The sequence below is a fragment of the Palaemon carinicauda genome, chromosome 16, assembly GCF_036898095.1.
Source record: "Palaemon carinicauda isolate YSFRI2023 chromosome 16, ASM3689809v2, whole genome shotgun sequence".
Taxonomy (NCBI): Eukaryota; Metazoa; Arthropoda; class Malacostraca; order Decapoda; family Palaemonidae; genus Palaemon; species Palaemon carinicauda.
In genome coordinates, this window is record NC_090740.1 from 6,506,882 (window position 1) to 6,516,714 (window position 9,833).

Below are 9,833 nucleotides of genomic sequence, written 5' to 3' on the forward strand. Positions count from 1 at the left end.
AAACCAATGCAAAGATAATTAGCATGAATGCGTATATGGAGTATTAACGCTTCATAGAATAGATAGATAGATAGATAGATAATATACTCTGATATAATGGCATTAGCACGTTTACCTAGAAAAAGTACCTCTTTGATATGAAGGCTCCGAAATGTATTTCTTGGCAGTGTTAAGCATTTTAAGATTAAAGTTTCCACCTAGTATTTCAAACTAACAGTGGGTAAACTTAAGGCTGTAAACTTTCACGCTCGTGTGCTAACATATACATGTGAATGTGTATCTTAACATCACTCAAAATAGAAAAAAAGGAACTTTCTCTAATAAGGGGTACTTAATGCTGCTAAAAAGATACAAAAAAATGTGTAATTCATAAAAAGTTTGATTGCAAGATGTTAGACGATGCCATAGAGTTTTTGCTCATATAACTTCAGGAAGTAAGAGCTTTATATCATTGTTAGATAACCTTGATGTCCACATATATTCAAAACAGTTTCTTTAATACTTAATTTAATGTGGCTTTCATTTGCAAGCAAATTCTAGCTTCTATATTGTTTGGTTATTTCGTTTTCAAATAAGTTTTGTGTGTAATATTGAACACTTAGGATAACAGTGATGAAGATTTTTTATCTTTATTATAAAAAAAAATATAATGAACAGCAAATTTTACAGCAAGAGATTTGTATAGAGTAAAATCTAATCTATTTTCAATGGGAATTGTTAAAAGATGCAACATATTTTAGAGCAAACCACAGTAGCCAGCAGGTCTCTGTAAGCTTTTCCCTCAAATATTACATATGATAGAATACCACACTCATTTTTCTTACTGGCTATTGGTTGGACGAAAAAGTTCTAACCAATAGGCCAGTAGGAAACTTTTCCAAGCTACAAGGGCACCCCTGCGAGTCGGTGCAAATGCACCTCATTGAAAATATGAGTATAGTGGCAAAACTGAGCTCACATAACAAATTTACTATTCAGATTTGCCTCCAGGTATTCCCAACTAAATTTAGAAGTTCTAGGTCATTTAAGCAGGGATGGAATTGATGAGGCAAATGTATCTGGAAATGTGCTCCTGTTAATTCATTTCCTTTGTATTTCTCCTCTTAATCTTCACGATAATCACTTCCTGTGAATTCATTTCCTGTGTATTTCTCCTCTTAATCTTCACGATAATCACTTCCTGTGAATTCATTTCCTGTGTATTTCTCCTCTTAATCTTCACGATAATCACTTTCTGTGAATTCATTTCCTGTGTATTTCTTCTCTTAATCTTCACGATAATCACTTCCTGTGAATTCATTTCCTGTGTATTTCTCCTCTCAATCTTCACGATAACTCTTCACGATAATCACTTCCCGTGAATTCATTTCCTGTGTATTTCTCCTCTTAATCTTCACGATAATCCCTTCCTGTGAATTCATTTCCCGTGTATTTCTTCTCTTAATCTTCACGATAATCTCCACAGTGTGCGGCGAATGCAATACAGAAGTTACAATCGACGACACCAACTTTATGGACATACATGAATGGAAGACCCCCGGGTGGGACAAGGGGGAAAACTATCCCGATGGTTGCACTTGTACATTCAAAGCTCACGTAAGTATTCATGCCATTAGAGAGAGAGAGAGAGAGAGAGAGAGAGAGAGAGAGAGAGAGAGAGAGAGAGAGACAGAGAGAGAGAGATATATATAGATAGACAGAGAGATAGATAGATAGACAGATATATATATATATATATATATATATATATATATATATATATATATATATATATTAATATTAATAATAATAATAATAATAATTATTATTATTATTAATATTATCATCATACACATATCTCCATTTTTGGAAAATCTCCTTCAGTAGTTGCGCCGAACTGAACTGAATCTGTTAATACTTATACTTCCCTCTGTTCCGATCAGCTATTGCACAACGTAGATTTATTTAAAATCTAGTTTAATGTCTTATTTCCTTGATAGATAATTTAGCCAAAGAAAAATAGCAAAACAGTAACAGTGAATAGAAAATAAGAGCCAGAAAACAATATCAATGACTATATTTAAGATTTAACTTTAGTATTTGCAATATTTTACAAGATTTATAAAATATTCGAGGTCTTAGTTTCGGGCATAAATGTTGACAAGCAGGAACACAACTTCTGATGATATTCGATCTTCCAAGGTTTTCTTGTTATTTACCATATAAAGGTTTAAAAGCCGCTCATGAATGGCAGAGGCATGGGACAGTGACATTGCCCTAGCCAGCAGGACAATGTCCTAGAGACTGACCATATATTATATGATCAGTGCCCAAGCCTCCTCTCCACCCAAGCTAGGACCAGGGAGGGCCAGGCAATGGGTAGTGATGACTCAGCAGATAGACCTATAGGCTCCCCCAAAACCCCCAACCTTAGCTCACAAGGATGGTAAGGTTGCAGACACGAAAGGCACTAACGAGTCTGAGCGGGACTCGAACCCCCGTCTGACAAACACCAGGCAGAGACGTTACCAATCAGGCCACAACAACACCAGCGGTAATTAATGGAAGAAGTTTAGCAGTATCACAACTGGTGTCTAAAAAATATCTCCACAAGAACAATGTTCAGAGAAAAACGGCTCAAGTGTCCCTGCTGATTTACAGGGTTACCAGCTTATTTCCACTGGATTATCATACATGAACCTTAAAATTATCGTTTTTTAAACCAAAATTATCGTACACACTTTGAACAAGATTATTAAGGAGTAACATATATAGCTTATTTCAAGGTATTTTAGTATAATTGCTTAATCAAACACACACACATACATTGTATATACCCAAGGTATGTATCGTACATCGTACCGGACCCAAAATAATCGTACATGTACGATAATTATCGTACGAATGGCAACCCTGCTGCTGAAACACTTCTAGTGTCCTCTATATATACCGGGTCGTTTTCTCTGGAGAATTCCTGATTGTACGGGGCGAACTATACATTTTTTTTTTAATGAGGCGCGTTTGCGCCAAAACGCAGCGGTGCCCTTTTTTAGCTCGGAAAAGTTTCCCACTCTCTGATTGGTCAAAATTATCTTGTCTAACCAATCAGAGAGTAGGAAACTTTCCCGAGCTAAAAGGGCACCCCCTGCGAGTCGGTGCAAATCTGCCTCACTAAAAGGAATTGACTATAGTAGCATTATGCAACAAATAAAGCTAGAGACGTCAAAAAGTTACGAGAAATATCCAGTGTTTATTCTAGAATACAACGACATCAAGTTACAAATCATCACAATGTTTTAAATTTTACATCAACATTTAATAGGCAAAAATAACCTTCATCACAACCTATTTATAACACGTTTATAATCCAGATCAAGAAAGTTGAATAAGTTGAGGATACCTGAAAGTTGGATGTGATAAGCTAGGTTGGTTGAAAGTTGGATGTGATAAGCTAGGTTGGTTTACTGTGAGCGATCAGACGAAATTTTTTTACCATCACCCATCCGCCCTGACCAGCGTGGTGATTAAAACTGGCCACAGCCCAGGCATGAATAGACATGTCTGAGGCCCTTGTCCTGTAGTGGAGTAGAAACGGCTGCATTTATTGTTGTTGTGTCCCAATGTTATGGCACTGCTTATGTTTGGGATTTTTAATTCAAGATCGTTCCTATCTTTATCTGGGTTGATACTTTTTAAGTTTACCAGCAAGAGAACTCTTACAATTTCTAACTACCATTTCTAACTTCAAAATGTCCCCACCCATATGCGTGACATATCTCACTAAAATTATTCTTTTCAGGTTCGCCTAAGTCAGTATGGTTACTTTGTGTACGATTTCGCACCTGGATCAAACATTAAAGCTTTGAATAATTGTGCCCATGATCGTCTGGAAGTTAACCTCAATGGGAACAAGGATGTGTAAGTGTTAATTCAATTATCAATTATCATTACTATCATCATTACTTGATAAGCTACAACCTTAGTTGGAGACACAGGATGTTACAAGCCCATGGTTCCAACATGGGATACGTTTATTTAATCTAATTTATCAAAGATCACAGTCCTGCTTCATAATATCCCACTCCAGGGATACTTATTCTCGCTGCCTAAATATATTATAAGTAATCAGCCAATGAACATCATTTGTAAAGATTTGTGTTCTTGACGAAATTTAAATCAATATCTTAGAATTTATTATTTAGAGCAAGAGTAAGTATTCAAGTTCCATCTTCTAATAAGCCGTAATTTTTTCTTATCTGATCCATTACTTATATATTTTGGAACAAAGCTACACGGAATTCTTATTAAAGCCATGCGAACTAACACAATTCACGAAATATTCTTATTGAAGCCATGCGAACTAACATAGTTCACGAAATATTCATATTGAAGCCATGTGAACTAACATAATTCACGAAATATTCTTATTGAAGCCATGTGAACTAGCATAATTCACGAAATATTCTTATTGAAGCCATGTGAACTAACATAATTCACAAAATATTCCTATTGAAGCCATGCGAACTATCATAATTAACGAAATATTCTTATAGAAGCCATGCGAACTAACATGATTCACGAAATATTTTTATTGAAGCCATGCGAATTAACACAATTCACGAAATATTCTTATTGAAGCCATGCGAACTATCATAATTCGCGAAATATTCTTATTGAAGCCATGTGAACTAACATAATTCACGAAATATTCCTATTGAAGCCATGCGAACTATCATAATTCACGAAATATTCCTATTGAAGCCATGCGAACTAACATAATTCACGAAATATTTTTATTGAAGCCATGCGAATTAACACAATTCACGAAATATTCCTATTGAAGCCATGCGAACTATCATAATTCACGAAATATTCTTATTGAAGCCATGAGTACTATCGTAATTCACAAAATATTCTTATTGAAGCCATGCAAACTAACATAATTCATGATATATTCTTATTGAAGCCATGCGAACTATCATAATTCACGAAATATCCTATTGAAGCCATGTGAACTATCATAATTCACGAAATATTCATATTGAAGCCATGCGAACTAACATAATTCACGAAATATTCTTATTGAAGCCATGCGAACTATCATAATTCACGAAATATCCTATTGAAGCCATGTGAACTATCATAATTCACGAAATATTCATATTGAAGCCATGCGAACTAACATAATTCACGAAATATTCTTATTGAAGCCATGCGAACTATCATAATTCACGAAATATCCTATTGAAGCCATGTGAACTATCATAATTCACGAAATATTCATATTGAAGCCATGCGAACTAACATAATTCACGAAATATTCTTATTGAAGCCATGCGAACTAACATAATTCACGAAATATTCTTATTGAAGCCATGCGAACTATCATAATTCACGAAATATCCTATTGAAGCCATGTGAACTATCATAATTCACGAAATATTCATATTGAAGCCATGCAAACTAACATAATTCACGAAATATTCTTATTGAAGCCATGCGAACTAACATAATTCACGAAATATTCTTATTGAAGCCATGTGAACTATCATAATTCACGAAATATCCTATTGAAGCCATGTGAACTATCATAATTCACGAAATATTCTTATTGAAGCCATGCGAACTATCATAATTCGCGAAATATTCTTATTGAAGCCATGTGAACTAACCTAATTCACGAAATATTCCTATTGAAGCCATACGAACTATCATAATTCACGAAATATTTTTATTGAAGCCATGCGAACTATCATAATTCACGAAATATTCTTATTGAAGCCATGCGAACTAACATAATTCACGAAATATTCTTATTGAAGCCATTTTGATTTTTTTTACTTTCTTGTGCAGATGGTGTGACGCCAACATGTCCAAATATAGTGGTGGAGAATATACTGTCGGAGTTCCTCAAGACTACACATTTACCTTCATTTCGGATCCCGCTGATGGGAACCAAGTGGAGAAGGGATTCAGTCTCACAATACAAGGTAAGAAATTCAGTTAAATTATTATTACCATTATTATTATGATTATTACTATTACTTACTAGGCTCCAACCCTAGTTGGAAAAGCAGGATGCTAGAAGCCCAAGGGCTCTAACCCTAGTTGGAAAAACAGGATGCTATAAGCCCAAGGGCTCCACTCCTAGTTGGAAAAGCAGGATGCTATAAGCCCAAGGGCTCCACTCCTAGTTGGAAAAGCAGGATGCTATAAGCCAAAGGGCTTCAACCCTAGTTGGAAAAGCAGGATGCTATAAGCCCAAGGGCTCCACTCCTAGTTGGAAAAGCAGGATGCTAAGCCAAGGGGCTCCAACCCTAGATGGAAAAGCAGGATGCTATAAGACTAAGGGCTTCAACCCTAGTTGGAAAAGCAGGATGCTATGAACCCAAGGGCTCCAACCCTAGTTGGAAAAGCAGGATGCTATAAGCTTAAGGGCTCCACACCTAGATGGAAAAGCAGGATGCTATAATCCCAAGACCTCCAACCCTAGATGGAAAAGCAGGATGCTATAATCCCAAGACCTCCAACCCTAGATGGAAAAGCAGGATGCTATAATCCCAAGACCTCCAACCCTAGATGGAAAAGCAGGATGCTATAATCCCAAGACCTCCAACCCTAGATGGAAAAGCAGGATGCTATAAGCCCAAGGGCTCCAAACCTAGTTGGAAAAGCAGGATGCTATAAGCCCAAGGGCTCCAAACCTAGGTGGAAAAGCAGGATGCTATAAGACCAAGGGCTCCAACAGAGAAAATAGCCCATTGAGGAAAGGAAATAAAAAACGATATAAAAAGAGTAATTTCCCTTTCTGAGTTCGGATACCGGAACGTGGTGAATGAGTTTGTGTATTACCATGATCAGCAAAGGTTGGTTTACTGTAAGCGATCAGACAAATCTCTTCCACCATCACCAATCCGCAGAGGCCAGCGTGATGAAAAACTGACCAAATCCCAGTCATGACCGAGGCCTTTGTCCTGCAGTGGACTAGAAATGGCTGCATTTGTAGTTGGTGTTGTTGTTGTAGACTCGTAGAGTAATTCAACCAGACCACTAAGATAGAAATCTTGATTTCCATTGTTGTTGTGTCCGTAGAACCTAATGCAGTTGTTACCATCGTTATTACAAAAAAAACTGTCATTTTAGGCTGTAAATGCAAATGTCATTATAACAGGTTAATCGCTTTATTCTTCTATCTTTTCGCAGCATACAATTTCGGCCGGAACAATTAAAATGACGTCCCCAGGACAAAAAAAAAAAAAGAAGAACCCCAGCCGAAGGAAGAAAAAACAATAACAGATTTTTAAGTATTATTCGGGATTAATCGGTAATGATATAATAGAAATATAATACAATTTATATTAAGTTAATATATACTAATTTGAGTTGAATCTTCTGTTGCTGTAATGCAGCTTCAATCTATTGTTATTTGCTGTAATGAATTCTTATGTAATTTATTCTCATTCATCTGTTGTATCCAGCTGAATGTATTCAAATTACTGTATTCTAATGAATTCTTATGTAATTTATTCTCATTCATATATTGTATCCAGCTGAATGTATTTGAATTTCTGTATTTTCTTGTGTTTTTTTTCCGAATTTCCCTATTTAGAAATTTATTTTCGAGTAATAGAAGGTAATTTCAAATATTTTTCTATAATCTGAAGAAATTTCCTTAAAATTTACGCTCCTTTTCTATCTATCTATCTATCTATCTATATCTATATTTATATCTATATATAATTATATATATATATATATATATATATATATATATATGTATATATACATATATATATATATATATATATATATATATATATATATATATATATATATATATATATATATATATACGTATATATATACATATATATATATATATATATGTATGTATGTATATGTATATATATATATATATATATATATATATATATATATATATATATATATACATATATACATATATATATACACACACATATATATATATATATATATATATATATATATACATATATATATATATATATATATATATATATATACATATATATATATATATATACATATATATATACATATATATATATATATATATATATATATATATATATATATATATATATATATATAAATATATAAATGAAATCTGAAGACTTCAAGTTTCACCTTATGGAGCTTTTAATTACTATGCAGAGCAAGGCATTCTTTAACAATTTCCCTCATTAGCTTTAGAATAATTCGGCCGTTGGCTTCATAAAAGTAAGCCCATGCCTTTTCGTAATGGCCTTTTAGCAGCTAATGGCAGAAGAAGACGAAGGAGTGGAAGAAGAAGAAGAAGAAGAATTATAAGAGAGCAGGAAGAAGAAGAAGAAGAAAAAGAAGAAGAAGAAGAAAGCAGAAAGAAGAAGTAGAAGAAGAAGAAGAAGAAGAAGAATTATAAGAGAGCAGGAAGAAGAAGAAGAAGAAGAAGAAGAAGAAGAAAGCAGAGAGAAAAAGAAGAAGAAGAAAGCAGAAAGAAGAAGAAGAAGAAGAAAAAGAAGAAGAAGAAGAAAGCAGAAAGAAGAAGAAGAAGAAGAAGAAGAAGAAGAAGAAGAATTATAAGAGAGCAGGAAGAAGAAGAAGAAGAAGAAGAAGAAGAAGAAAGCAGAAAGAAAAAGAAGAAGAAGAAAGCAGAAAGAAGAAGAAGAAGAAGAAAGCAGAAAGAAGAAGAAGAAGAAGAAGAAAGCAGAAAGAAGAAGAAGAAGAAGAATTATAAGAGAGCAGGAAGAAGAAGAAGAAAAAGAAGAAGAAGAAGAAGAAAGCAGAAAGAAGAAGAAGAAGAAGAAGAAGAAGAAGAAGAATTATAAGAGAGCAGGAAGAAGAAGAAGAAGAAAAAGAAGAAGAAGAAGAAGAAAGCAGAAAGAAGAAGAAGAAGAAGAATTATAAGAGAGCAGGAAGAAGAAGAAGAAGAAGAAGAAGAAGAAGAAGAAGAAGAATTATAAGAGAGCAGGAAGAAGAAGAAGAAGAAGAAGAAGAAGAAGAGTAAAATGTATTGGATAAAAAGTAAAGGAAAAGAAGAAGATGAGAAAAAAAAATAGGAGACCAAAACAATGATGTTAGCATAAGATATTCTGATAATTTTATATTTACCGTTTATGTTTATTTATCTATTTTTTTTTTTTTTGTAATAGAATGGACATATTTTGCCAAAATTTGATAGTCTATAAATGACAACGGTTATAAGTAGGGAAGTATTATTTGTATAAATACCATTGTGTTTAAAAGCATAAAATACCAAGAAAAATTTAGTATATAGTAATAACTAAATTAAATCTTATCAACTCGCTAATAAATGCAATATCATATTTTGGCATAGGAAAATGAATAAAACTAATGTAAAGTAATAGGATATGGTAAAAATTATCTTATGCCTATGTTGAGTAATTAAAGAGGAAACAAGGTGCATGAGGCTGTTTTACATGTCAGTCACGGCTTAGGTATAAATTGTTTGGTTCTAGTCTTGGGCAGTGCCATAGCCTCTGTACCATGTTCTTCCACTGTCTTGGGTTAGACTTCTCTTGCTTGAGGGTACACTCAGGCACACTATTCTATCTCATTTCTATTTCTCTTGTTTTGTTAAAGTTTTTATAGTTTTTATAGGAGATATTTATTTTAATGTTTGTGTTCTTAGAATATTTTATTTTTCCTTGTTTCCTTATTTCACTGGGCTATTTTCTCTGTTGGAGCCCTTGGGCTTATAGCATCCTGCTTTTCCAAGTAATAATAATAATAATAATAATAATAATAATAATAATAATAATAATAATAATAATAATAATCATCATCAAGGGACTATCTTATTGCAGTCTCAG

General features: G+C 33.6%; 1 pseudogene; it reads left to right on the forward strand.

Annotated features, from left to right (window-relative positions):
- The window catches only part of LOC137654906 (uncharacterized), a 14,104-nt pseudogene extending 6,860 nt beyond the window's left edge, over positions 1-7,244 (forward strand).
- The last annotated feature ends 2,589 nt before the right edge of the window (positions 7,245-9,833 follow it).